The 27,101-nt window shown below is 45.5% G+C and overlaps 1 long non-coding RNA gene and 1 other non-coding gene across 2 annotated transcripts in view; one reads left to right on the top strand and one right to left on the bottom strand.

Moving 5' to 3' along the window:
- Window positions 1-4,130: 4,130 nt before the first annotated feature.
- Window positions 4,131-27,101, bottom strand: part of LOC144502280 (uncharacterized) — a 47,032-nt gene continuing 24,061 nt past the window's right edge. The window contains exon 2 of the long non-coding RNA XR_013499321.1: window positions 4,131-4,452. This is a non-coding gene — a long non-coding RNA (uncharacterized LOC144502280). The remainder of the gene's footprint in view (window positions 4,453-27,101) is intronic.
- On the top strand, window positions 13,848-14,039 carry LOC144502009 (U2 spliceosomal RNA). Its single transcript, XR_013499240.1, has one exon. It is a non-coding gene; the product is annotated as a U2 spliceosomal RNA (small nuclear RNA).

Here is a 27,101-nt window from a genome sequence, read left to right as displayed (position 1 = left end):
TTCCCATAATCATGTGCCTACTAAGCAATGCATCTGTCACCTATATACCTGCAATATAAAATGGTAGATTAACCAAATCCTGAACAAGCTTTAAAGATCATCTCTAATATATGGGTTATAAATTAGAATGATCACCTTCATGGTTACTGATTGGGAGAATCATTGTTCGCTGTAATGATTTCAATCAGGCCATTGAGGTCTGTCTTTTGACACCAACCAAGTAAACGAACTCAAATTAACTTAGGGTCAAATTAAAAGGGGCAGCTCCCCAAAAGGAAGGGGGAGCAGCCCGAACCAAAAACAAAGTCGAAAGGAAACTTAAAACATCAAACCAAAAGGTGATTATCAGAGTCGATAATACACCCCAGCCCCTGCGGTGCCCAGCGGTCGTGGAAGGAGTCAACTGCGCCCGTGGACACTGCATGCTCCCTCTCCAGGGACACCTGGCCGCGAATGTAGCCGTGGTAGAGGGGCAGACAGTCGGGATGGACGGCCCCGTCGATCGCCCGCTGCCTGGACCTATTGATGGCGTGTCTCGCCAGGCCCAGGAGCAGGTTCACAAGGAGGTCGGCATCCCGACCCGCCCCTCTCCGCACCAGGTGCCCGTAGATTAGGAGCGTGGGACTGAAGTGCAAACAAAACATCAATAAGAGGTGTTTGAAGAAACCAAAAAGGGTGTGCAGCCTAAAACATAGAACGTAGACATGGTCCACGGACTCCACAAGGCCACAGAAAGGGCAGTCTTGGGAGCCCGTGAACCGGAAAAACCTACGGTTGCACGGCACTGCTGCGTGCAGCACCCTCCATCCCAGGTCCCCAAGATAATTGGGGGAGATCCCTCCGTAGAGGGACCTCCACTGGGGACCTCCGCCGCCCGGCAGCAACAAGGCTCGCCAAGGTGTATCCGGGCGACAGGCGAGGATGCGGTAGTGAAAGGTGTGCAGCAGCAGCCCGTACAGGAAACGCCTCCGCGCGGTGGAACGGGCACGGAGGACATTTCCGCGAGGCGGCACATGCAATGGGGCACCTGACCCGGGGGGGGAGGTCTAGGCTTTGGGCCAATGTGAAATTCCGTCCGAGCAGGGGAACGCTCGGGCGGGATCCCACCGCACGCCTGCGCCGCCTCCAGACCGCGTGCGCACTCGGGGCCGAGCACGACCGTCCTAAGGTCTTGGATGGCTTTGGCCGCGTGCCAGACGGCCACCCCCGCGCGCTCAGCCAGCACGTGGGGGCTCATCCAGCCCGCTCCTCCGCTATCCAGCACGTCCCCGATCCTGGTCACCCCGCCGTCCACGGCCCTCCTCTCCGCCAGCCACCTGAAGTTGTAAGGCTGGAGGTGCGGATTCCTGAGCAGCGGCTCTCGCACGAGAGCCGCTACTCCTGACAGGGGAGAGCTGCGTCGCGAGGCGACCGCGTTCCAGACCGTAAGGAGGTCCGGGTAAAGGACGGGCAACTCCTGCAAGGAGGTCGGAATACGCCCCAGGTTGATGTGCAGGAGCTGCACGTCGTAATTGAGGCCGTGCAACTGGCGGAAGAAACACGTTGCCATCGCACGCCATCGTGGAGGAGGCTCGAGCAGGGTCTGGAGGTGGAAGGTCGCTACCTGCGTGCGGAGGCACACCAGACCTTGTCCGCCCTCCTCAAGCGGGAGATGCAGAACCTCGGCAGAGACCCAGTGCAGTCGGTTGTCCCAGAAAAACCGCACGAGGGCTTTCTGCATATCGGTGACAAAGCCAGGGGGAGGGGTCAAAGTGACCAGCTGGTACCACAGCATGGAGGCGACCAGCTGGTTTATGACGAGAACCCTGTAGGACAGCACTCAGAGCAGTCCTGTCCAGCGACCCAGGCGGGCGGAGACTTTGGCCTCCAGCTCCCGCCAGTTCGCCGGCCAGGATTCCTCGGCTGGGCAAGAGATGGACCCCCAGGTAGAGGAGGTTGGTCCTGCTCCAGGTGAAAGGCCTGAGCTCCTCCGGAAGGGGGTCCGTCTGCCACGGACCGACCAGGAGTCCGGAGCACTTGGCCCAGTTGATCCTGGTGGAGGACGCGGCGGAGTACACCGCCTGGCAATCAGGTCATTGAGGTTGGCCTATTGGAGTATGAACTCCCTGATTGGTTGGCATCAAACGATGTCCCAGAGGTGAGGTCCCAGAGGATTGGAGGATAGCTAATGTGGTCCCGTTATTTAAGAAGGGTAACCCGGGAAATTATAGGCCAGTGAGCTTGACGTCCGTGGTAGGGAAGTTGTTGGAGAGGATTCTTAGAGACAGGATGTATGCGCATTTAGAAAGGAATAAACTCATTAACAATAGTCAGCATGGTTTTGTGAGAGGGAGGTCATGCCTCACTAACCTGGTGGAATTTTTTGAAGAAGTAGCTAGAATGGTTGACGAGGGAAGGACCGTGGCTGTCGTCTATATGGACTTTAGTAAGGCGTTTGATAAAGTCCCTCATGGTAGGTTGGTGCAAAAGGTTGGATCTCATGGGATAAAGGGGGAGGTGGCTAGATGGGTGGAGAACTGGCTTGGTCACAGAAGACAGAGGGTGGTAGTGGAAGGGTCTTTTTCCGGCTGGATGCCTGTGACTAGTGGTGTTCTGCAGGGCTCTGTATTGGGACCTCTGCTGTTTGTGATTTATATAAATGATCTGGAAGAAGGTGTAACTGGGGTGATCAGTAAGTTTGCGGACGACACGAAAATGGCTGGACTTGCAGATAGTGAGGAACATTGTCAGAGGCTACAGAAGGATATAGAAAGGCTGGAAATTTGGGCAAAGAAATGGCAGATGGAGTTCAATCCAGATAAATGCGAAGTGATGCATTTTGGTAGAACTAACATACGGGGGAGCTATACGATAAATGGCAGAACCATAAAGGGTGTAGATACGCAGAAGGATCTGGGTGTGCAAGTCCACAGATCCTTGAAGGTGACGGCACAGGTGGAGAAGGTAGTGAAGAAGGCATATGGCATGCTTGCCTTTATAGGACGGGGCATAGAGTATAAAAGTTGGGGTCTGATGTTGCAGTTGTATATAACGTTGGTTCGGCCGCATTTGGAATACTGCGCCCAATTCTGGTCGCCACACTACCGGAAGGACGTGGAGGCTTTAGAGAGAGTACAGAGGAGGTTTACCAGGATGTTGCCTGGTATGGAAGGGCTTAGTTATGAGGAGAGATTGGGTAAACTGGGGTTGTTCTCACTGGAAAGACGGAGGATGAGGGGTGACCTAATAGAGGTGTATAAAATTATGAAAGGCATAGATAGGGTGAACAGTGGGAACCTTTTTCCCAGGTCGGTGGTGACGTTCACGAGGGGTCATAGGTTCAAGGTGAGGGGGGGGAAGGTTTAACACGGATATCAGAAGGACGTATTTTACGCAGAGGGTGGTAGGGGCCTGGAATGCGCTGCCGGGCAAGGTGGTGGAGGCGGACACACTGGGAACATTTAAGACTTATCTAGATAGCCACATGAACAGAGTGGGAATGGAGGGATACAAAAGAATGGTTTAGTTTGGACCAGGGAGCGGCGTGGGCTTGGAGGGCCGAAGGGCCTGTTCCTGTTTGTTTATCCAATGAAATGATTCCTTGTTGCTTTGTGACCTGAAGTCATAACATTCAACAATGACTGTTACTTCTGTTCATTTGACTCCGAATAATGTCATTCAATTCAATGAATGCAAGAATGAAAACATTGTTTTTGTTCTTTGTTTGTCCCTGATTAAAGATCCAATTGATGGGCCAATCAGGGAGTCTTTGCCTTGCAATTAACGGGGAGTGTCAGTTCCTCTGACACGCCCATAGGTAGACTGCTATCTGCTCGCACTCTCTGTACTGCTGTTAGAGTTTGTAAATAAAGGGATTTTGGTGAAGGGACTTCTGCCTCCGAAGACTTATTACATTCATTATTATGAATGTAATGTTTTCATTCTTGCATTCATTTAATTGAATGACATTATTCGGAGTCAAATGAACAGAAGTAACAGTCATTGTTGAATGTTATGACTTCAGGTCACAAAGCAACAAGGAATCATTTCATTGGATAAATAAAAAGAGTCATTTTAACTGCAAACAGCCACTATCCATCGCCATTCCCTTTCTATCTGCAAAACACACACACACACATATACTAACAGAGATCATTTGCCTAATTTAATTTGGCTTTTCATAGTATTAAATCACATATTCAATGCATAAATAGCACAAGAACAATTTTCCTCAGGGAGATTTCTCAATTGCCCACTGCCACAAGTAATCATGTTCAAGAAGTCCTTCATTGTTTGCCCACTATTAAAACAACTCAATGCTATAATAAACTGAAACATTCTGGATGGAATTTTACGGTCTCGCTCGGGCGAGACCAGAAATTCCCGCCTGAGGTCAACGGAGACATCCATTGTCGGACCATCACCCGCACCGATTCCATGGTGGACAAGATGTCAGAGTTCCAGCATCTGTATCTGAAGGAAATAAACAGAATAGCCAATAACATTTTCCCCCAAATTAAGTAAACACCCCATAGCACGTGGTTTAGTATTTTCCCTGTTAACTGCAAAGCGATTATGTGGTATAATTGCACAAGCAAATATATTAATGTGCCTATTCCTCCATAACTGGTGCTCATTCAGTGTCTTGACCCCCAATAGACCTATTCGATATCTTAGAATTATGGGAAAAACCTTAACACGATAGACCTGCATACAATGCAGGGTACCGGTAGTGGGTCAGGATCCCATTGTTTTCCCAGGGAATTTTGCGGTGGCTTTGTGAATCTATCATGGAATTAGCATCCTATTTCTGGGTTTTCCAACCAAACACAGTGTCCGGACATGATGCCAACATGTTCTTTTCAGATTTAGAAAATCAGTCGTCTCTCTTTGAAATTCTTTTTCTCGACTTGGTTGGTCTTCATTGGGAGTTGCATAATTTGGTTGTTTGTCAATTCCTGACTCAACATCTGATGCTTCCAAATGTATGACTGATGGTCTTTGAGGAATACAAACAAGATTCCTCAGTTTCTTTGTATAGTACCTTCTGAAGCATCTGCTAAGTAAGTTCTCTATGGATTATTACTTCTCTACCTTGGTCTGACTTCTGGGTCTGAACTTGATCCTTTTCTCGATCATTTGTCCCCTCTCTCTTTATTTGATTTTGCATGTATATCTCTCTTTTTGCATTTAGTATGTACCCCTACTTAGTCTGTTGAGATTGCCCTGCTTCCATTCCCTCATACCATCCACCCATCCACAGGATCTTGTATGGCCCCAGGTGAATCTAGTGCCAATCATGCTAACCCATGACCCTACTCATCTCCATGGTTCTTTACAGTCTGTACACCAATTTAATGCCAACTCATGCTAACCCATAACCCCCACTCTCACCACCCTTTGCTCTTACACAGTCCCCCCATGCCAACTCACCAAGTATCCACCATGGGCATACTTCAGGACCCATGGGTGAGATGAAATAAATTAAAGTTTTAAGTGTATATGAAAACTTCACTATTTTTTAAAAATCGCTCTCATTCATACCCCATAAAAAAACTCTCACCATAAACTCAATCCTTAATGAAAAGCAAATATTATAAGGAGAGGCTGGATAGACAGGAACTTTTTCCCTGGAGCGTAGGAGGCTTAGGGGTGATCTTATAGAGGTCCACAAAATAATGAAGGGCATAGATCAGCTAGATAGTCAATATCTTTTCCCAAAGGTAGGGGAGTCTAAAACTAGAGGGCATAGGTTTAAGGTAAGAAGGGAGAGATACGAAAGGGTCCAAACGCTATGAATCTAGTCCCACATCAAAGACAGCTGATCTCTCCATAACCACTTGGACCTGTGACTGAAAGGCCCCACCACATTGTGATAATGATAGGTTATGGAAGCGGTCAAGCAGTGCTAATCTAGAATGAGAATCCTCAGGGTTATGTCAACATATAGCAAATTAAATTTCAAGCAGAGTCTCAGCAGGCTTTTTATTCAAAAATTTAAAGGATCTGGGGATTTAAATGACTTGACACCTTGACAATTTCACATATGAGCTTACCTACATTTTACGCACAAGCACCTATACTCCTAACCATCTCAAAAGGCACTTTCACACTCTCAAAGGGGTACTTTACCTCTCCCAAAAGGCACCTTAGAGCTTTCTTCTCCAGGAGTGTATCTAGACTTGTCCAAAAGGATATCCTACCTCTCTAAATAACAATGGTAGTTTAGACCTTTTTTACAAATGTCTAAAGCCCTCAAGTTACATTTTGGACAACCCAGGATCAAAACGAGCATACTTTTGATCTGAACTTTTACACTGCCCCCACACTGGTGTGAAGAATGGGTGCTGGGTTTGAGATTTCTGGAATTGGGGTTCCAGCACCATTTTAGCTCAGGCACGGAACCCCTCGGGCTTTCTGAAAATTCAGGTCGATCTTTCAATTCCAGATATATTAATTCCATCAGCTGCCATGGTGGGATTTGAACTCATGAGCCCAGAGCATTAGTCCCAGCCTCTACACCACTATCTTCCTGCACATTTACCTGGCAGTCTCCCCACATGGTGATGGTGCCACCTAATGTCCAGCTTAGAGTCATAGAGGTTTACAGCATGGAAACAGGCTCTTTGGCCTAACTTTTTTTTAAACCCCTAAGCTAGTCCCAATTGCCTGCATTTGGCCCATATCCCTCTGTACCCATCTTACCCATGTAACTGTCTAAATACTTTTTAAAAGATAAAATTGTACCCGCCTCTTCTACTACCTCTGGCAGCTTGTTCCAGACACTCACCACCCTCTGTGTGAAAGAGGGTCCATTGAGGGTATAGAGGGTACAGAGCATGGTAGGGAACTGGCCATCAAATTGGTCATTTAATTGGTTTAATTGGCCACCCGCTTCCAGCTGGTGGACAGCCACATCATTGAAGATCCCACCTAAGATTATCCAGTGGTTGGTCTCCCATCCCAGCCTTCCCCCGCCATTACACTGTGCCTCCTGCCTCACATTCTCCAATAGCTGGTGAAATTCAGCCCATTGATTTAATAGATGAAATGAAGAGGAAATTCAGAGACATTGGAAAGGAAAACACTGAACGGGAATCAAGAGTAAAAGAGAAGAAAATGTGATGCCAAAAAAAAATGTGTTTATAAAACTAAAGTAGTTCCTTTTGCCAATTCAAATTATTCACCAAGAGGTACTGGAAAATTATTAGATGCAATACACTTCAATTTTAGTTTCCAAAAGTTCTGAATCTTTTTCAAGTCCTTACTGAGTTATGACTGCAATGAAAACGATTAGTACATTGAATTGGCATCATGAGCCCATTGCAAAAGCAAGCCTTCTGCAGAAAGGATTCCAATCACAACCCTATTCGTTCTTTTAAAGATCTACGTAACTGTTCATGACATTCAAAACTTCTCCAGTTTTCTTGTATTAAGCTTGTCTTGCAAATAATTATATTATATTATCAACACCTGACTAAACAAATGGTCTCTGCATCTTAGTGAAGGCTGTGTTGATGTTTCCACTAACTTAGCCAGTGAGTAGCTAAAAACTGCAGGCCAGAAAAGCCCTAGGGCCCCATTTGACCATTTTGATTCTAAATACTGGGCGGACTTGATTTTGGGAGTGTTTCAGATCCGACTTTTGGACCTGTTCTCAGGCGCACCCATACGCACTCTGCCTGGAAAAGTATCAGCGAGTCCGAATCGTGCTGCACAAGCCTGTGGGCGGGGCTTAATGCACCCAAAACCCTGCAGCTCCGATCGGCGCCTCCAACTGCATATGCGCAAAGGAAAATGATAGAATGTTGCTCCCCTGCCACATCCCTCCTGTGCCGGATAATGCCTCTCTCTGACCCCCACAGACATTGCCCCACCCCCACAACATTACTGACCCCCTTATCCCCCCACACCTCCCACCACTCAGATCGAACGCAGGCCCCTGCCCTCCTTCCCCCCTACCGATCACAGGCAGAGTGATCCACCCTCCTCATTCCCCCCACCAATCTCAGGCAGAGTGATCCACCCTCCCGCATCTCCCCCCCCCCACCCCCACTGATCGCAGGTAGAGTTGCAGCGGACCCCCCCTTCTCCCCCACTGATCACAGACAGAGTTGCAGAGGAACCCCTTCCCCCCCCATTGATCACGGGCAGAGAGGCAGTGGACTCCCCCTCCCCCCCACTGATCACGGCAGAGGGGCAACAGACCCCCCCTCCCCCCCCGCACTGATCACAGGCAGAGTGGCAGCGGAGCCCCCTTCTCATCCACCGATCACTGGCAGGGTGGCAGCAGACCCTCTTTCACACTCACAACCGCTCTCAAGCAGAGAGCCGTTGGACGCTAGGCACTTACTTCCTCACTAACCCTCGCTGATGGAGCGCCCGAATCGGATTTTTGTGGAGCATGTCTGTTTCACGCCGATTCCGGATGGGCGACTGCGGTGGTAAAGGGGGAAGTGCCGGTAAAGTTTAGGGCATGGTCCCGATCGCGGCATTTTGAGGCCTTGTTAAAAGGGGAACCGGCGCGGAGGCGGGCGCAGATCGCTCTGCTCGTCTCTCGCCCGACTTTACCAAGTTTTCGTGCCCGAAAATGGGCGCTACGTGATGGTAAAATTGGGCCCCGAGGTTTGATAGGCCAATCTCAACCCTGGTAGTGCTACACTTACCTTTGAGTGCTTGAGTTTGGTAAGTGGTAGTGGCTGTCGCTGACAGTGTGTATGTGTAGATGTTAGCTTAATGATGGAATCACAGTTGTGACACCCCAGCAATTAAATTGCTGACACTTCAGCTCATATGAAATTACTCTGTTTACTATGTTAACAATTTCAAACTGATTCTCAAAGGATTAACACCTTCAATTGTGCATAAAAGAATGTAACCCAACACATCACATCATGGAGGGTCAGCCTGCCTGGGGTTTCAGAAAGTGAAAGGAAAAATGGGTGGAATTTAATGCCCTCACCTGCGGTGAATTTGGTAGCAGGGATGGGGATGGGTGGGTGTCATTTAATCAGATGGGTGGGTGGTGGGTGGGGACCCCACTGACTTCCCACCTCCACCCCAATTAAGCCTGTGGGAGGAAGGCCAGTGGACAACATTCCTCTCCTCCCCCCCCACCCCCCGACCCCCGACCCCCAAACCCCCAACCATCGATTGCTGTCAGCCTACTGCCATGGTGGGCAGGGAGCTCACCATGTAGAGGGTCTGACAAGCAAGGCCATGCTTGCAGGTTCCCAGGGGATGTCCTTCTGGTTGAGGGATCCAGCATCATAAAGGGGGAGCCCCACCAAGAACCAAAAGAGAAAATGCTGGAAAATCTCAGCAGGGCCTGGCAGCATCTGTAAGGAGAGAAAAGAGCTGACGCTTTGAGTTTGACCCTTTGTCAAAGCTCAAATCTCTTTTGGTTTCAGATTCCAGCATCCGCAATAATTTGCTTTTATTTTTTACCAAGAACCACCCTTGCTGCCAACCCCTGACCTTGTGACCTCCCCTCCATCTCCCCATCACTCACCTTTGGCCTGTGAGAATCTAAGGCCTCAGTGTTTTGTTCTAGGGCTTTAGCCTCTTCTACAGGAAAGAGCAAAAGAACAGCTGCCTGAGTGGCATTGATACAGTAGGGCTTCCCATAGGACGCAAAGTAGGACCCTTGCTGATATTCAAGATCCCCGTCACCTGCATCAAATACTGCCCCTTATATCTGTCGCATTATAAAACTTCATCAAAAGGTAATTGAATAAAAGGATGACAAGAGTGTTGCAGAGTAAACTGGTAGATTATTAGATGTCAACTTTGAATCTAGGTCTGATTTGAATGTTGTGTGCTTAAGGCCAACTCCAGGGCATTAGCACATAATCCGGGCTGGCATTTGACATTTCAGTGCAGATGAAGAGTGGGCAGCACGGTGGCATAGTGATTAGCACTGCTGCCTCACAGATACCCGACTTCAATTCTGGCCTCAGGTCACTGTCTGTGTGGAGTTTGCATGTTCTTCCCGTGCCTGCTCCAGTTTCCTCCCACAGTCCAAAGATGTGCGGATTAGGTTGATTGGCCATGCTAAATTGACCCTAGTGTCAGGGGTACTAGCAGGATAAATATGTGGGGTTCTGGGAATAGGGCCTAGATGGGATTGTAGTCAGTGCAAACTCGATAGGCCGAATGGCCTCCTTCTACATTGCAGGGATTCTATGGGCCCGATTTTACCATCAAGTTGCGCCCATTTTTGGGCGCAGAAACTTGGTAAAATCAGGCGTGAGGTGAGTAGCATGATCCACGCCCGCCTCCGTGCCCGTTCCTCTTTTACCAAGGCCCGAAAATGGCTGCGATCGGGACTGTGTCCGAATCGGGCGCGACGGCCATTTAAATGCATTTGCGTGCATTTAAATTGGCTTAATTGGCTGCACGCCCAACCTTACTGGCACTTCCCCCTTTACCACCGCGTTCGCCCATCCAGAATCGGCGCAAAACAGACATGCTCCACAAAAGTCCGATTCGGGCGCTCCAGTCAGTGAAGAGGTAAGTGCCGAGCATCCGACATCTCTCTGCTTGAGATCGGTGAGTGTGGAGGGAGGGTGGGTACGATGGGCTCTTTGCTTTAGATCGGTGGGTGGGGGGTCCGCTGCCACTCTGCCTGTGATCAGCGAGGGGGAAGGGGGGGTTCCGCTACCACTCTGTCTGTGATCAGTGAGCGGAAAGGGGGGGTCCGCTGCCACTCTGCCTGAGATTGGTGGGGGGAAAGGAGGGGAGGGGCCCATGATCAGTTTGGGTGGCAGAGGGGGTGGGGGGATAAGGGGGTCAGTAATGTTGTGGGGATGGGGCAATGTCTGTGGGGGCCAGTGGGAGTCATTGTCCGGCCCGGGAGGGATGTGGCAGGGGAGCCACATTCTATCACTTTTTTTCTGCGCATGCGCAGTTGGAGGCGCCGATCGGAGCTGCAGGGTTTCGGGCGCATTAAGCCCCGCCCACAGGCTTCTGCGGCGCGATTCAGAATCGCTGATATTTTTGCAGGCAGGGTGTGTATTAGGGCACCTCAGAACGGGTCTAAAAGTCAGATCTGAAACACTCCCAGTTTCAAGTCCGCCCGACACTTAGAATGAAAATGGTAAAATGGGGCCCTATGATTCTATAAGAGTGGGATTCTCCGACCATTCACGCCAGCAAGATTCTCCTGTCCCAGTGCAGTGAACGCAGATTTGACTGAGAGCCAAATTCTCCGTCCTCTCTGGCAGCGACGACAGGGGTGTAAATTCTGGCCGTGGTCTTTTGGTTGAGCTATTAAAGTAAGATTTGTGCTTTAGTGTGTCTATAAAAGAAGCTATGGCACTACTGAGGCAAGAACAGGGCAATTATCCCAGTATCCTGGCCAACATTTATCAATCAACCAACAGCTAAAACAGATAAATGAAAGCAAAACAGATGATCGAGTCATTTATTTTACTGCTGTGTGTGGGAGCTTTTAGCGTGTAATTTGGCTGCTGCATTTCCCCACTATAGGAATTCTAAAGTACTTAGTCGGATGTCTTGATGTTGTAAAAGTTGCTATATTCCTTTTTATTTGAACAATACTGATTAAAATGAACAGAGTTGTTTTAATACAATGTCATTGCAAAGGCAGTTTAACAAAATTACTCAGCCTGAGCTGAGAACTGGGAATCTGCTCCAGGGGGAAAAGACTCATACTCACTGTGTTGCAACATATTTTCAAGCATTAAATAAACACCACTGACATACTGATTCATTTAAGAGCTTTCTGTTTGGACATTTGACCTGATCTATGCCCTGAAATTATTCAGGGTCAAATTATCGTGTGTTATGGTTGACAATTTCATCATAAGACAAGGAATTGATGTTTATGAGATTTACGAGTAAAAAAAAACACACAACAAATTTTAGTTTTGATTTGCAATATTATATTTGCATTCATTTGGGTTTTTAATTTTTTTCTGCATGTTTTGTTTCTTGTGTGAAAACCGCCTGCTGCCCTAACTTTAGCATTAAAGTGAGATAAAACTTAGGTATGGTTCCAATTTGGAGAAGGTTTATTCCATAAAACCAAATTTCTCATTTAGGTGTGAATCTCGAATACGAGGCATTCCTTCACCAACAATCTTCTGAGTGACGGATTTTGCCTTATCCGTTCTCATTTCCTGTTAAATTATGAGAACAGATTGCATTAACTTAGTTTGCATTGCTTTAAGTTTGAATAGTTGTGGGGTTATCAGGTTGAGATTTTTTAAATGTTAAAGAATAGTGACAGAGGGATGATTTACTCTGATTGCAAATCTAAAACAATGGGGCATAATTCTAAAATGCTAAACCATACAGGTGTAAAATCAGGAAGTATTTTGCCCTTTAAAGATAGTAGAAATCTGGAACTCTCTCCAAAAGGTGGATCCTTTGAAATTTCCAAGACTCAAATCGACAGATTCTTAGTTAATGATGTCAAAGGAAATGGACCAAATGGAGGTAAATCTCATTGAGGTGTACATCAATCATCATCTCATTGAAGGCAAAACAGGTCCCCGGGGCTAAATAGCTTCCACATATTCTTACATTGTTATAAACCCTTTAGTCCTCTCAATGGTGGGTGCCTTGATGTTCTGTTCTTTACATTCAATGGGGTCATGAACCATCAAACCAACCTTATCTCCCAGAAGTCATCCTGGCACTTTATTGTCTTCCCTCATGCTGGTGTTCCTCATTATAAATACATTGTGACAATTCACTGACATTTGGTATTGCCATGCAGGATTCATTTCATTATTCACAGAAAATTCAAACATTAACGCAGAAAAATCATCTTCCATTCAAGGAATTTAGTGGTTCCAAAATAGGACCAGTGCAACAGTGGTGTCCTGGTGATGAGTGGCTGGGCATACTTCGGCCTGGACAATTTATTACATAAGTTACCGGTTGGAGCTTAAAAAGTGCATGCGGCATTCAAGTTCAGAACTTTATCATAGAATCATTACAGTGCAGCAGGAGGCCATTTGGCCGATCAAGCCTGCACTGACAACAATCCCACCCCACATATTTATCCTGCTAGTCCTCCTGACACTCCCTTAGCAATTTAGCATGGCATCATCTTTGGACTGTGGGAGCAAACCAGAGCACCCGGAGGAAACACACACAGACACAGGGCAAACATGCAAACTCCACACAGGCAATGACCCAAAGCTGGAATTGAACCCAGGTCCCTGGTGATGTGTGGCAGGAGTACTAACCACTGTGCTACCATAGGACAGAGTCGTCCTGATACTTGCTTGGGGCTGCAATTCACCATTCAGAAGGTGACACAGTTCAACTAAGGATTCTTCAACAAAGCAAAATTGCCAAAGATAAGTTCCTCACTCAATCCCTCAACAGACCCTTGGGGACAATTTGCTCATTGCAAAGATGACATGTTTGATTTTTCTTCAATGTTGTCTCACTTTCTGTTCCCTTCTCTTCCTCAAGCATGAGATGGCAAAAGAGCAAATTTCCACTGGGAAATTCATGTTGCACATAGTTTATGCACCTTAGCAGTTTCTTCAAACAAAATTATGCATTCTCCACATGCAGGAGTAATGGACAAATGTTTTTCCAGGTAGTAAGCACCTTTACATGAATCACTTTCACTTAAGGGGTGTGCTCATGACCCAACTTTCTTCCTTTGTCTCATTTATTTGCATGTAAGTTACATTAACATTCTGTGTAACGGGGCTAGAATTAACAGGAATTCGAACGACTATTCACATGCAGCTAATCTGCATCTTTGGACCAGTGAAGAGGCTGACGGAGAAAGAGGCTGCTCCAACAACCATCAGTGGTTTCAGTAGGGTTTCAGAAATGAGCTTGATACCTTCAGAAACCGCTCCATTTAGTATAAGGGTCTGGCTTCTCAGCCTTTTGGCTAAGATCAAGTGTAGTATCGACATGCTGTACTTGGTTGAAGTCATTAGGTTACATTTTATCTTCATTTGAAGCAATTTTTAAAAGCGGCATCTTGGCTTTTTGGCTAAGATGCAAATGGGATCAAGCCTTGGAGGAGATGCAATGCCTACTCCAATCAGCTTGGATCATATAGATCAAGCCCAAGACAGGAGGTGAGAGCCCTGTCTTGTCAGCTTGGATCGGGAATGTCTCACTTGTTGAGACTCTGAATTGGACTTGATTTGATTGAATTGGATTAAAAGAAAAATAAGAGTCTGGCACATTCAGGGATAACATGGGACTGAGTACAGTACTGCCCACATAGTACTATAAGAGAACACATGACTCACCCTAGGCATCAGCCTCATGTTGGACAGAGCTGTGGTCACTAGAAAGCATGGAGGCAAATCTTAGCTTGAACAATTTATTCTATACAAGTACATAGTTCTTGGAGTTAATACATACAGTTAACCTTCTTAAGTTCACAAAGACTTCATTAGGACCTACTGAATGGTATCCAACACCCTATTACACTCACACCCAAAAATACAATCACAAAATCTAGGTACACCAACATTAGGCCAGAAAACAGTGTAAATTCGCTTCCTTCTATTTCTATTGTTGGCATGCCTACAGATGCCACTTAGTTCATTTTGAACTAGCAATTCTCATTTTGAATGAAGTGGCTGAAAGCTATGTAAATTGTAAACAGGAGACCAAAAGTTGAATTTTTAAAGTATAAGGCCTTTTGTTTTTTTCCAATTAATTCTGTGCCTAGTTATCTCAGTACTGGGATTGTTTGAGAGGGAAAAAAATGATCTTTTGGACCTTCGAAACACATCCTAAAAGTGCTGCGCATGAATTACTTTGAAGTACAGCTACGTTGATATGTAGGCAAACACAGTAACCACTTACTTGCAGAATGATTCTGCACATAACATATAGCTCCAGAACCAGTTGATCTCTCTGTGGTGAACCATAGATGGTTACCACTATGAGTACTGAATCATAGATGGTTATCACTATGGGTACTTGTACATATGTTACTCTTGTTACTGTTGGGGTTAGGGTTGGGGTGTTCCACCTGTTGGTATTGTTCTGTGGTACACTCCGGTTGGCTCCGCCTTCCTATAGGAGTATAAAGGTCACTGCACTTCCTAGTGACCCTTTAGTCTGGGATTGTATTGTTAAGCAGTATGCTCTATTCTTGTTGCTAATAAAAGCCTTTATTTCCCGGGTACGATCCAGCCTCCCGAGTGAATTAATCGCGCATCACTCTCTTTCTGGTGATGCTGGTTGTCATGATGTGGAGATGCCGGCGTTGGACTGGGGTAAGCACAGCAAGAAGTCTCACAACACCAGGTTAAAGTCCAACAGGTTTATTTGGTAGCAAATAAACCTGTTGGACTTTAACCTGGTGTTGTGAGACTTCTTACGATGCTGGTTGAACAGGGCACTCAGAGAACTCACTTCTTTTCAGAATAGTACAACAGGAACTTTAACATTCATTGACTAGGTAGACTCAGCTACCTTAGAAACACATTAGAAGCACGGTAGCACAGTGGTTAGCACTGCTGCCTCACAGCACCAGGGACCCGGGTTTGATTCCGGGCTTGGGTCACTGTCTGTGTGAGTTTGCATGTTCTCCCCATGTCTGTGTGGGTTTTCTCCCAGTGTGAAAGACGTGCTGGTTAGGTGCATTGACCCAAACAGGCGCCGGAGTGTGGCGACTAGGGGAATTTCACAGTAACTTCATTGCAGTGTTAATGTAAGCCTTCTCAAGGATGACAATGACAGCTTCTCCAATCTATCCACATTATCTAAGCCCTGGAACCATTCTCGTAAATCTTTTCTACTCCCTTTCCAATTCCTTTTTAGCCATCCTAAAGGCCCATGCGTAGAATTGGACACAATACACCAGTTGAGGTTCTACCAATTGCATAAAGGTTCAACATAACTGCCTTGCTTTTATACTCAATACTTCTATTTATAAAGGCCAGAATCCCAGATGCCTTCTTGACCACTTTCTCAATCTTCCCCTGACACCTTCAAAGAGTTGTACACTTCCAGACTTCTCTGTTCCTGCACCATTTTAGAATTGCAGCCCTTAGTTTTACTTGCCTTCTGTATTCTTCCTACCAAAATGTATTGGCACAGTGGTTAGCACCGCTGCCTCACAGTGCCAGGGACCCAGGTCCGATTCCTGGTTTGGGTCACTGTTTGTGTGGAGTTTGCATGTTCTCCCCATGCCTGCGTGGGTTTCCCCCGGGTGCACCAGTTTCCTCCCACAGACATGCTGGTTAGATGCATTGACCCGAACAGGCGCTGGACTGTGGCGACTAGGGGGATTTCACAGTAACTTTATTGCAGTGTTAATGTAAGCCTTACTTGTGACTAATAAATGAACATTTTGCTCTTAATTATACATGACTTTGTTAAATAATAAAATTGAAATCGATTTTTAAAGAAGTATTGGCATTTCTTTGTTAAAAAAATTCTATTGCGGTTGGAGGTTAATTATAGCCAGATAGTTTTGTTCTCACTGAAGACATTACTTTGGGGTGATTGGACAGACATGGACAAATGTAGGATTATGGGTGCTATGGTGTTATAGCCCCATTTCGACTTCAGCTAGGTTCCACTCCTGCAGCACCATCTTCCTGAATTTGCTGTATAATCTCATATTTTACTAGTTGTCAAATGCCAAGAGATTTAGTAAGTTTCCCATCAATATTTACTTAGGTTTGGAACAAGGATCTTGATGCCAATAAGACCCAAGCTTGGCTTGTGTAGTCCCGTAGCTCCTGCTTTCTTTATATAGTATTTGAGAGGCACCAGATAAAATGTATTATTAAAATGGATGAAAGCAACATATGTTTCCAAAGCGATTGATGTTTTGTGATTTCATTAAATATTAAATTGTTCCATGCATTATTCATTAGAGCAAAAGTTCCACTGTTACTTTCTGCTAAATCTTGGTAATACCAATTGTTATGATGGCCCTACTTTGGCTAACAGTGAGAATCTTTGCAGTGCTTTGGCTAACTTTGGTTAACAGTGACAAGCTTTGCTGTGCAATGCAGTGCACTGCAATGTTGAGTGATTTCAATTGATTAAAATCCACCAATATCTTTATGCATACTTGAGAGTTTAGGCCTTAATGGCTCTTGCCGATGATTGCTGGAGTTCATTTGGTCAGGTAATTGGGTACATTCCTATGGGTGATGTCTGATTAGACAAATTGAAGCTCCACTTATGTAGATTTTTTACTTGTTTAGCTTCAAAATTCATTAAGCATTTTCATACACATTAACCAAGATTCTCCGGCCTCCCAGCATCTTTCCCTCTGGCTGGAAGTGGTGAGCTTCCCGTCCATTGACTCTGTCTACACTTCCCGCTGACTCGGCAAAGCAGCCAGCATAATTAAGGACCCCACGCACCCCGGACATTCTCTCTTCCACCTTCTTCCATCGGGAAAAAGATACAAAAGTCTGAGATCACGTACCAACCGATTCAAGAACAGCTTCTTCCCAGTTGCCATCAGACTTTTGAATGGACCTACCTTGTATTAAGTTGATCTTTCTCAATGCCCTAGCTATGACTGTAACACTACATTCTGCACTCTGTCGTTTCCTTCTCTATGAACGGTATGCTTTGTCTGTATAGCACGCAAGAAACCATACTTTTCACTGGATGCTAATACATGTGACAATAATAAGTCAAAGCAAATCAAACCAAATCAGTTGTTCGCTAGTGGCAGGATTCTCTGGTCCCGCCGCTGTCAACAGGAAACCCACGGCCGGTTGTGCACTGCCAGCGGGTCCGGAGAATCCTACCGGTGTGAAGAGCCGGAGATATCTGGGCGTTGGATGCCTAGCTGACCACAAAAATACAGTGGGGGCGATTTTGAGCCCACACTATCTGTCTGAGGGAATGGCGGTGCGTGCTCAAAATCCAGAGAGTGTGATTCACGCTGGCAAGCTTTCAAGTTCCAATCTTACCGGCCCCTTGCTGGTGGAGTGGTGCGAAACACGCCGCAGGACCTCAGAAAGCACATTTTAATACATTAGCATGTCATTAGCAAGCATTCTGTCCAGGACTTCCCCCATTACCGGATATTCAGCGAGAACCTTGATGTGAACATGATGAGTGGGTCGCCCTGGGGTTGTAAAGGTAAGTATAAACCCCGGGGGAGAGGGACATGGCCAGGCAGTGGCCTGGCAATGCCCCCTGGCACGCCCTTGGCACAGATTGGCACTGCATGTTTGACATGGTGCCAACCTGGCGGTACCAACCTGGCAGTGCCAACCCATGTCAAGGGACAGGGCCCAGTGGAAGCTTCATGGTGGGGCAGTGCTGTGGCGGGGGGGGGGATTTCATTTAGCTGAGGCAGCTGGGGCAGGTGGAGACGTTGGGATTGCTGATGATGGCAGTTGGGGGAGGGGGGCTGGGAGGGGGGTGGGTAATCAGTTCAGATCGTGGGGAGAGTGGGCATGAGTGAAGAAGATGCTGATGATTGGGGGTAGGGGAGAAGGGGCCTGTGGTCGGGGTGGGGGATTAGAGAAGTGGCAACTGCAATTGGGATTGGGAGGAGAGCCCCTGAGACCTCCGCGGTGGGCTCGGTTGAAGTTTTAGGCAGGTTCTGATTGGGGTACCCTTCATGGTATCCCAATCTCAGTGCAACCAGGTTTTTTGCCAGCGTGCCAGCTAGCCTCCCCCCCCCCCCCCCCCCCCCCCCCCGACTTCATGACAGGGTGATTTTCTGTTGGCGTAAGTGTTGCAAGATCTGGAGAGAAAATCGATTGGTTTTTCTGCAGATAAACACGTTGGTTTTCTCACTGGAAACAACACTCTGCCATCTTTCGGTAAGGTTTTGCCCCGTAAATGAAAGATCATGGAAGAACCAGTTTAGTTTACTAAGTACATTTTGCCTCCTCACTCATGTCATTCCGAAATTGTGACAAAGGAATTATCATGCTGGCAAAAATAATGCTAATAAGCAGAGGATTTCTGCAGAATGTTAGAAGACTTCAACATTTTAATTTGCTTACATTGTTCCTGACAATAGAATGAATTGGAAAATATTGAATTTTTCATAAATGTTGTTCCTCTCCTTAAGTAGTAAGAAATAATGGCTGCCTTCAGTTACAAATTTCTGCAGTCTCACCAGACTTATTTATGTAAATGTGAACCATCATAAATGAACATTCTGCCTTACTGACAGCCCCAGGAGACATTCTCAATTACCTTTCATATCAAGGCAGGAAACTCGACAGAAAATACATTTCTAGAGAATTACTCAGGCACATTTTCAATTAGGGAAATCTTCATCATTGCAAGACTCTTTTCCACCTTCTATTATCCACAAAGAAATATGCATGTTGAAGATAATGTCAACCATTAATAGGAGTTAAATGTTTACGGTAATGCTTTATAGCAGGGTGAAAAAAAACTCAACGCCAACCCGCAAATCAAAATATGCAGCCGCTTCTGCATCAATGGGCACGATGCACGGAATGAGCTCGCCATATACACTCATGTTTAATTCAGGGGTACCAGACACAGGAGGGTTGCAACCTTTCAACATACCGTTCAAGAATTGAGGAAATAATCTGTCAATTTAGTGAAAGGTTTGGTTCAGACATCAAGTCAATAAAATCCATTCTTAATTAGTGAGGCCTGCACTAAACAAAATGTCAAAGCTGCTTGCAAAAAAAAAATCAATATTAAATTTGAAACCTTTGGAGATTGACTTGGAAGTGCAAAATACGTCCATATGCCAAGCCTGCCCCCAGCAGGTTATTGACAGATTACTGTTTAGCATCTGCAACTATTTTGTCAAGATTTTGTGACTTCAATTTTACTGTGCGTTTAAATGTGCTTAAATGCCGAAAGAATGCCTAATCACATTGATTGTCGAGCTATAAATCAAAGAAGCCCTTACACACTGCAGTACAGATTGCACAATCAATGACTCAATGTAAAGGGGTTTATTTTGTTTCAATGTACAATTAGTAATCATGGTTTGTTTTATTTTATGTTTACTAATTAGTTCTTTCTTATTAGTGGGCGGCACGGTGACACAGTGGTTAGCACTACTGCCTCAGCGCCAGGGACCCGGGTTCGATTCCCAGCTTGGGTCACCAACTGTATGGAGTCTGCACGTTCTCCCCGTGTCAGCATGGGTTTCCTCCCACTGTCCAAAGGTGTGCACATTAGGTGGATTAGCCATGCCAAATTCTTCCTAAGTATACCCGAACAGGCGCCGGAGTGTGGCAACTGGGGGATTTTCACAGTAACTTCATTGCAGTGTTAATATAAGCCTACTTGTGACTAATAAATAAACTTTAATAAACTTTTCAATTGTACCATCAGCCATCAGATAAGAAATACTTCACTGTCTTTGAAGAAATGCAATGCACAAGGTCTCATAATGAGTCAAAAAGGTGTTTGTTTCATGAAAAAGATCCTGAATTCTGACACTTCCAACAACAGAAATCTACTGCAAATGTATCACTTTATCCATCTTAAGGGTGGACCTCGATCTAAATATTTAAGTAAGAATATTTCTGGGGCTCAAAAGCCTTTATGGCAATAAGACTGTATTTAGTATGATTCAGAAATGTATTCTGCAGGGTTACTTGATTTAGCTGGGCAATTCATACAGTTAAATGCTGCAGGAGAATATTAAAATACTTCCATTAACAAAATGAAAAATCAGAGGTCTGAAGATTGTGCAAAGTAACTGAGCACACAATGAACTGAAGATAATCAGACAGAGAGAGATTAGACAGAGAGAGATAATCAGACAGAGAGGAGGAGGTTATCTGGGACTGTGGAAACGGGAAAATAGAAAATAGAGAAGGTGCCGGTCACAATGTTGGAGAAATTGGATAACGTCATGGGAAAATAGGGAAAGGAAAATGTGGCTACTGACCAAAATGAAGAACACGAAAGGATGATTAAAATTGAGAAGAGATGAGAGAGGAAAGTTGTTCTGGAATCACACACAATTATAAATATATTACAAATTCTAAATGAGAGGAGTTGCAGGAATCTCTCAGCCCTTGTATTCTTATGTTTTGAATTTTAAATTTGATTTGATTTATTATTGTCACATGTATTAACATACAGTGAAAAGTATTGTTTCTTGCGCACTATACAGACAAAGCACTGTTCATAGAGAAGGAAATGAGAGAGTGCAAAATGTAGTGTTACAGTTATAGCTAGGGGTGTAGAGAAAGATCAACTTAATGCAAGGTAAGTCCATTCAAGAGTCTGACAGCAGCGGGGAAGAAGCTGTTCTTGAGTCGGTTGTTACGTGACCTCAGACTTTTGTATCATTTTCCCGAAGGAAGAAGATGGAAGAGAGAATGTCCGGGGTGAGTGGGGTCCTTAATTATGCTGGCTGCTTTGCCGAGGCAGCGGGAAGTATAGACAGGGTCAATGGATGGGAAGCTGGTTTGCGTGATGGATTGGGCTACATTCACGACCTTTTGGAGTTCCTTGCGGTCTTGGGCAGAGCAGGAGCCATACCAAGCTGTGATACAACCAGAAAGAATGCTTCCTATGCTGCATCTGTAAAAGTTGGTGAGAGTCGTAGCTGACACGTCAAATTTCCTTCGTCTTCTGAGAAAGTTGAGGCATTGGTGGGCTTTCTTAACTATAGTTAAATTGCCAATCAAAGGCAGCCAAGAAGACGTTATCATGGTGCACATTTTCTGAATTCACACTCAGAGAGAAGCTTTATCTGTGGAGAGTGAAGAATTAAAATTCTGATCTAGAAACATAGAAAACATAGAAACATAGAAAAACTACAGCACAAACAGGCCCTTCGGCCCACAAGTTGCGCCGAACACATCCCTACCTTCTAGACCTACCTATAACCCTCCATCCTATTAAGAACAAAGAACAAAGAAGTGCTGTATGCACTTTTCTGACCAAAATGGTTTAAAATCATTCAAACAGGCATTTGCACTTCTGACATGGACTCTTTTGACATGTGTTCTGGGAGAAAGGTATCCATTCAGGGTGATGTTATTGTAGTGAACCATCGATGGTTACCACTATGGGTACTGAACCATAGATGGTTATCACTATGGGTACTTGTACATATTGTTACTCTTGTTACTGTTGGGGTTAGGGTTGGGGTGTTCCACCTGTTAGCATTGTTCTGTGGTACACTCCGTTTGGCTCCGCCTTCCCATAGGAGTATAAAGGTCACTGCACTTCCTAGTGACCCTTTAGTCTGGGATAGTATTGTTAAGCAGTGTGCTCTATTCTTGTTGCGAATAAAAGCCTTTATTTCCCGAGTACGATCTAGCCTCTCGAGTGAATTAATCGCGGCTCAGTTATGAAGTTGATTTCCAGTTTTCATGTAAATAAAGACAACACGCTCACAGCAATCTACTTTGTAGCTACATTGGTTCCGCAGAGCAATTCCCCTTGTGCCAGTACTACCTGACGGTTCTGAACATAGTACAGAATTAGCAACTGCAAATGTTGTAAAGTCAAATTTTCACTATGATAAGTGCTGCAATTGAAAATAATTAATCTGTTAATTGTTGGACTGGCACCAGTAAAAATGAACATGACAAATGGTACTATTAAACTGCTCATGAATGCCCTTTCGGGGAGAGTGGGGGGCGGGGTGGGGGGGAACCTGCTACTCTTACAGTCTGACCTCGTGTGACTACATTCCCACACTATGTGGTTGACCCTTAGTGTTCTCAATGCCACTAGGGGGATGGGAAATAAATACTGCCTTGCCAGTGTCATCCCACATCCCAGGAATTGAAAATAAAATTCCCATGCCTGGCAGTGAAAGAGAGCACTGATAAATCCCACAGTTGGATGTAAGTGTGAGAACAGAGAAAAAGGAGAAGATTTGTGCATGTGCATAGGGTTCTGCTGCCCAGCTTCCTGCTGTCACTGATGAGATAGTCAGCTAATACATATCGTTAAATTAGGAATAGTGAAATAGCAAATCACCAGGGGTTTGACTTTGACTTTAAAAACTTACCTTTTCCATTATGGCCACAGTAAGTTTCTCTCTTCAATAATAGAAACATAGAAATTAGAAGCAGGAGTCGGCCTTTCAGTCCTTCGGGCATGCTCCGCCATTTATTTTGTTCATGGCTGACCATCAAATTCAATATCCTGATCCCTCCTTCCCCCCGTATCCCTTGATCCCTGCAGCTCCAAGAGTTTTATCTAACTTCTTCCTGAAATCACACAATGAAATGGTGGACTGATGTACTGACTGCAATGATCAGGTATCAATGAGAGTGGTTTTCTGGCAAAGTGATCAGAATTTCTGCCCAATGTCATCAGCAGGAGGTCAGAACCATTATGGTGTTCCGGTCTCATTTACATTTACATTTATTGCATTCCCACACATTCCCAGGAGTGATGTTCAGCCCAACTAACTGGAAGGTGTGATATCCAATGGGCCTAACATATGAATCACAAAACGTCAGTATGTAGTAATTAGGAAAACTAATAGAATGTTATTGTCTATTGCAAGGAAAATTAACTATAAAAATAGTGAGGCTGTAATAGAAACATAGAAACATAGAAAAACTACAGCACAAACAGGCCCTTCGGCCCCACAAGTTGTGCCGAACATATCCCTACCTTCTAGACCTACCTATAACCCTCCATCCTATTAAGCTCCATGTACTCATCCAGGAGTCTCTTAAAAGACCCTATTGAGTTCGCTTCCACCACCACTGACGGCAGCCGATTCAACTCGCCCACCACCCTCTGTGTGAAAAACTTACCCCTCACATCTCCCCTGTACCTACCCCCCAGCACCTTAAACCTGTGTCCTCTCGTAGCAGACATTTCCACCCAGGGAAAAAGCCTCTGAGAGTCCACCCGATCTATGCCTCTCAACATCTTATACACCTCTATTAGGTCTCCTCTCATCCTTCGTCTCTCCAAGGAGAAAAGACCGAGCTCCCTCAGCCTATCCTCATAAGGCATGCCACTCAATCCAGGCAACATCCTTGTAAATCTCCTCTGCACCCTTTCAATCTTTTCCACATCCTTCCTATAGTGAGGCGACCAGAACTGAGCACAGTACTCCAAGTGGGGTCTGACGAGGGTCTTATATAGCTGCATCATTATCCCCGGACTCCTAAACTCACTCCCTCGATTGATAAAGGCCAGCACACCATACGCCTTCTTAACCACCTCCTCCACCTGCGGGGACGATTTCAGATGTGGAGCTAAAAGGTTTGCAAATGGATATTGACAGATTATGGGAATGGGCCAGAATCTGACAGATGGAGTCTAATGTGGATAAATGCAAGGTTATCTATTTTGGCTGGAAAAATAAAAGGGAAAATTACTATCTAAATGGGAAATAGATTCAAAAAGCGTCTGTGCAGAGGGATCTGGGTGTCCTTGTTCATGAGTCTCAGAAAGTGGATATGCAGGTGCAGAATGCTAAAATAAGACAAATGGAATCTTGGCATTTATTGCAAAGGGTTTAGAGTATTAAAGTAGAGAAGTGTTGTTACAATTGTATAAGGCATGGGTAAGACCACACTTGGAGTATTGTGTTCAGTTTTGGTCACCTTATAAGAACATAAGAAATAGGAGCAGGAGTAGGCCATCTAGCCCCTCGAGCCTGCCCCGCCATTCAATAAGATCATGGCTGATCTGAAGTGGATCAGTTCCACTTACCCGCCTGATCCCCATAACCCCTAATTCCCTTATCGATCAGGAATCCATCTATCCGTGATTTAAACATATTCAACGAGATAGCCTCCACCACTTCAGTGGGCAGAGAATTCCAGAGATTCACCACCCTCTGAGAGAAGAAGTTCCTCCTCAACTCTGTCCTAAACTGACCCCCCTTTATTTTGAGGCTGTGCCCTCTAGTTCTAACTTCCTTTCTAAGTGGAAAGAATCTCTCCACCTCTACCCTATCCAGCCCCTTCATTATCTTATAGGTCTCCGTAAGATCCCCCCTCAGCCTTCTAATTTCCAACAAGTACAAACCCAATCTGCTCAGTCTCTCCTCATAATCAACACCCCTCATCTCTGGTATCAACCTGGTGAACCTTCTCTGCACTCCCTCCAAGGCCAATATATCCTTCCGCAAATAAGGGGACCAATACTGCACACAGTATTCCAGCTGCGGCCTCACCAATGCCCTGTACAGATGCAGCAAAACATCTCTGCTTTTATATTCTATTCCCCTTGCGATATAGGCCAACATCCCATTTGCCTTCTTGATCACCTGTTGCACCTGCAGACTGGGTTTTTGCGTCCCATGCACAAGGACCCCCAGGTCCCTTTGCACAGTAGCATGTTGTAATTTTTTTCCATTTAGATAATAATCCAATTTGCTATTATTTCCTCCAAAGTGAATAACCTCACATTTGTCAACATTATACTCCATCTGCCAGATCCTCGCCCACTCACTCAGCCTGTCCAAATCTCTCTGTAGACCTTCTATACCCTCCACACGATTCACTTTTCCACTTATCTTTGTGTCGTCTGCAAACTTTGTTACCCTACACTCAGTCCCCTCCTCCAGATCGTCTATATAAATGGTAAATAGTTGAGGCCCCAGTACCGATCCCTGCGGCACGCCGTTAGTTACCATCTGCCAACCAGAAAAGCACCCATTTATTCCAATTCTCTGCTTTCTGTCAGATAGCCAATCCCCAATACACGCTAACACCCTACCCCCAACTCCGTGTGACCCAATCTTCTTCAGCAACCTTTTGTGAGGCACCTTATCAAACGACTTTTGGAAATCCAAAAACACCGCATCCACCGGTTGCCCTCTGTCAACCGCACTAGTCACATCTTCATAAAAATTCAACAAGTTCGTCAAGCACGACTTTCCCCTCATGAATCCATGCTGCATCTGCTTAATCAAACCATTCTTATCCAGATGGCCTGCTATTTCTTCTTTAATGATGGATTCCAGCATTTTCCCAACTACAGACGTTAAGCTAACCGGCCTGTAGTTACCCGCCTTTTGTCTATTTCCTTTTTTTCCTTCTTTTTCCTTCTTTGAAGAAGGATGTGGTGGCATTGGAAGTGGTTCAGAAGAGGTTCACTATATTGATTCCAGGTTTGAAGGGGCTGTCATATGAGGAGTGGTTGAGTAGCTTGAGCTTGTACTCGCTGGAGTACAGAAGAATGAGGGGGGATTTGATTGCTCAATGGGATTGATGAAGTAAATATTAACCAAATGTTCCCCCTTCTAGAACAGTCGAGGACAAGAGGTCATAGTTGTAGAGTAAGAGGAGGGAGGTTCAAGACAGAGACAGGGAGAAGCTACTTCACGCAGAAGGTTGTGAATCTATGGAACTCACTGTCCAGTGAAGTCATCATGTCTGGTCCCCGTTGATGGGGACCAGCTTTAATCCCCGCTGGTGGGAACCTCTCCTAGCGAAGGCAATACCTTTCCGGGCTCACTATTGATATTGAAATTCAGATTTCCATATGGTAATCAACCTCGTGCTGATTTCCGGCACAAGGCTGATTACATTGTAAAAAAATGGCCTCGGAAATTCGCAATTGGCTGGACACTGGTTGCGAATCCCGCAATAGGCCCCCCACTGACAATTCCCGTTCCACTGCGCACTCGAGTAGTGCAGCAGGCTGGGAAAATCATGCCCAACATGAATCTACTGCAGTGGAGGGAACGTAAGCTGGTCTTGTTCTCTTTCAATAGCAGGAAGGTTCCCAAGCAGACAATGCACTCAGCCTGAAGGGAGGTGGCAGACAATGACAACTCCCAGACCATCATTGCCAGGCCATGGGGTTAGTATTTCAAGCATTTCAACAACCTGACCCAGACAGGTAACCCAAGAACCTGAGAACTATGTTTTCCTATCTCTATTTCACTGCATATAATTTTGGCACAGTTCTTCCCATTCCTGCCATACCCCACCATCTCCCCACACCTCCCCCCACAACAATAACCACCCCCATCCCTGCAGCACTTGAAACATACCCCTTACAATTACATATTGCTTTTTAGTGAGAAGCCTAGGTGAAGAACCGTTAGTACAGACCAGCACCATGGTCAAAAAGAGTGAGAAATGGGCTAATCAAAAATTGCCTAGCATGTGCTTGCAATACCTACATATTGCAGCAGGAAGTCGGGTTCTGAGAAGAATTAATTAGAATAGAGCTGCAATGGGGCATTTATTTCAATATAACACCAGTGCAGGAAGAACACA

Source organism: Mustelus asterias, chromosome 1 (genome assembly GCF_964213995.1).
Source record: "Mustelus asterias chromosome 1, sMusAst1.hap1.1, whole genome shotgun sequence".
In the NCBI taxonomy this organism is placed as follows: domain Eukaryota; kingdom Metazoa; phylum Chordata; class Chondrichthyes; order Carcharhiniformes; family Triakidae; genus Mustelus; species Mustelus asterias.
This window is presented reverse-complemented; position numbering and strand designations above follow the sequence as displayed.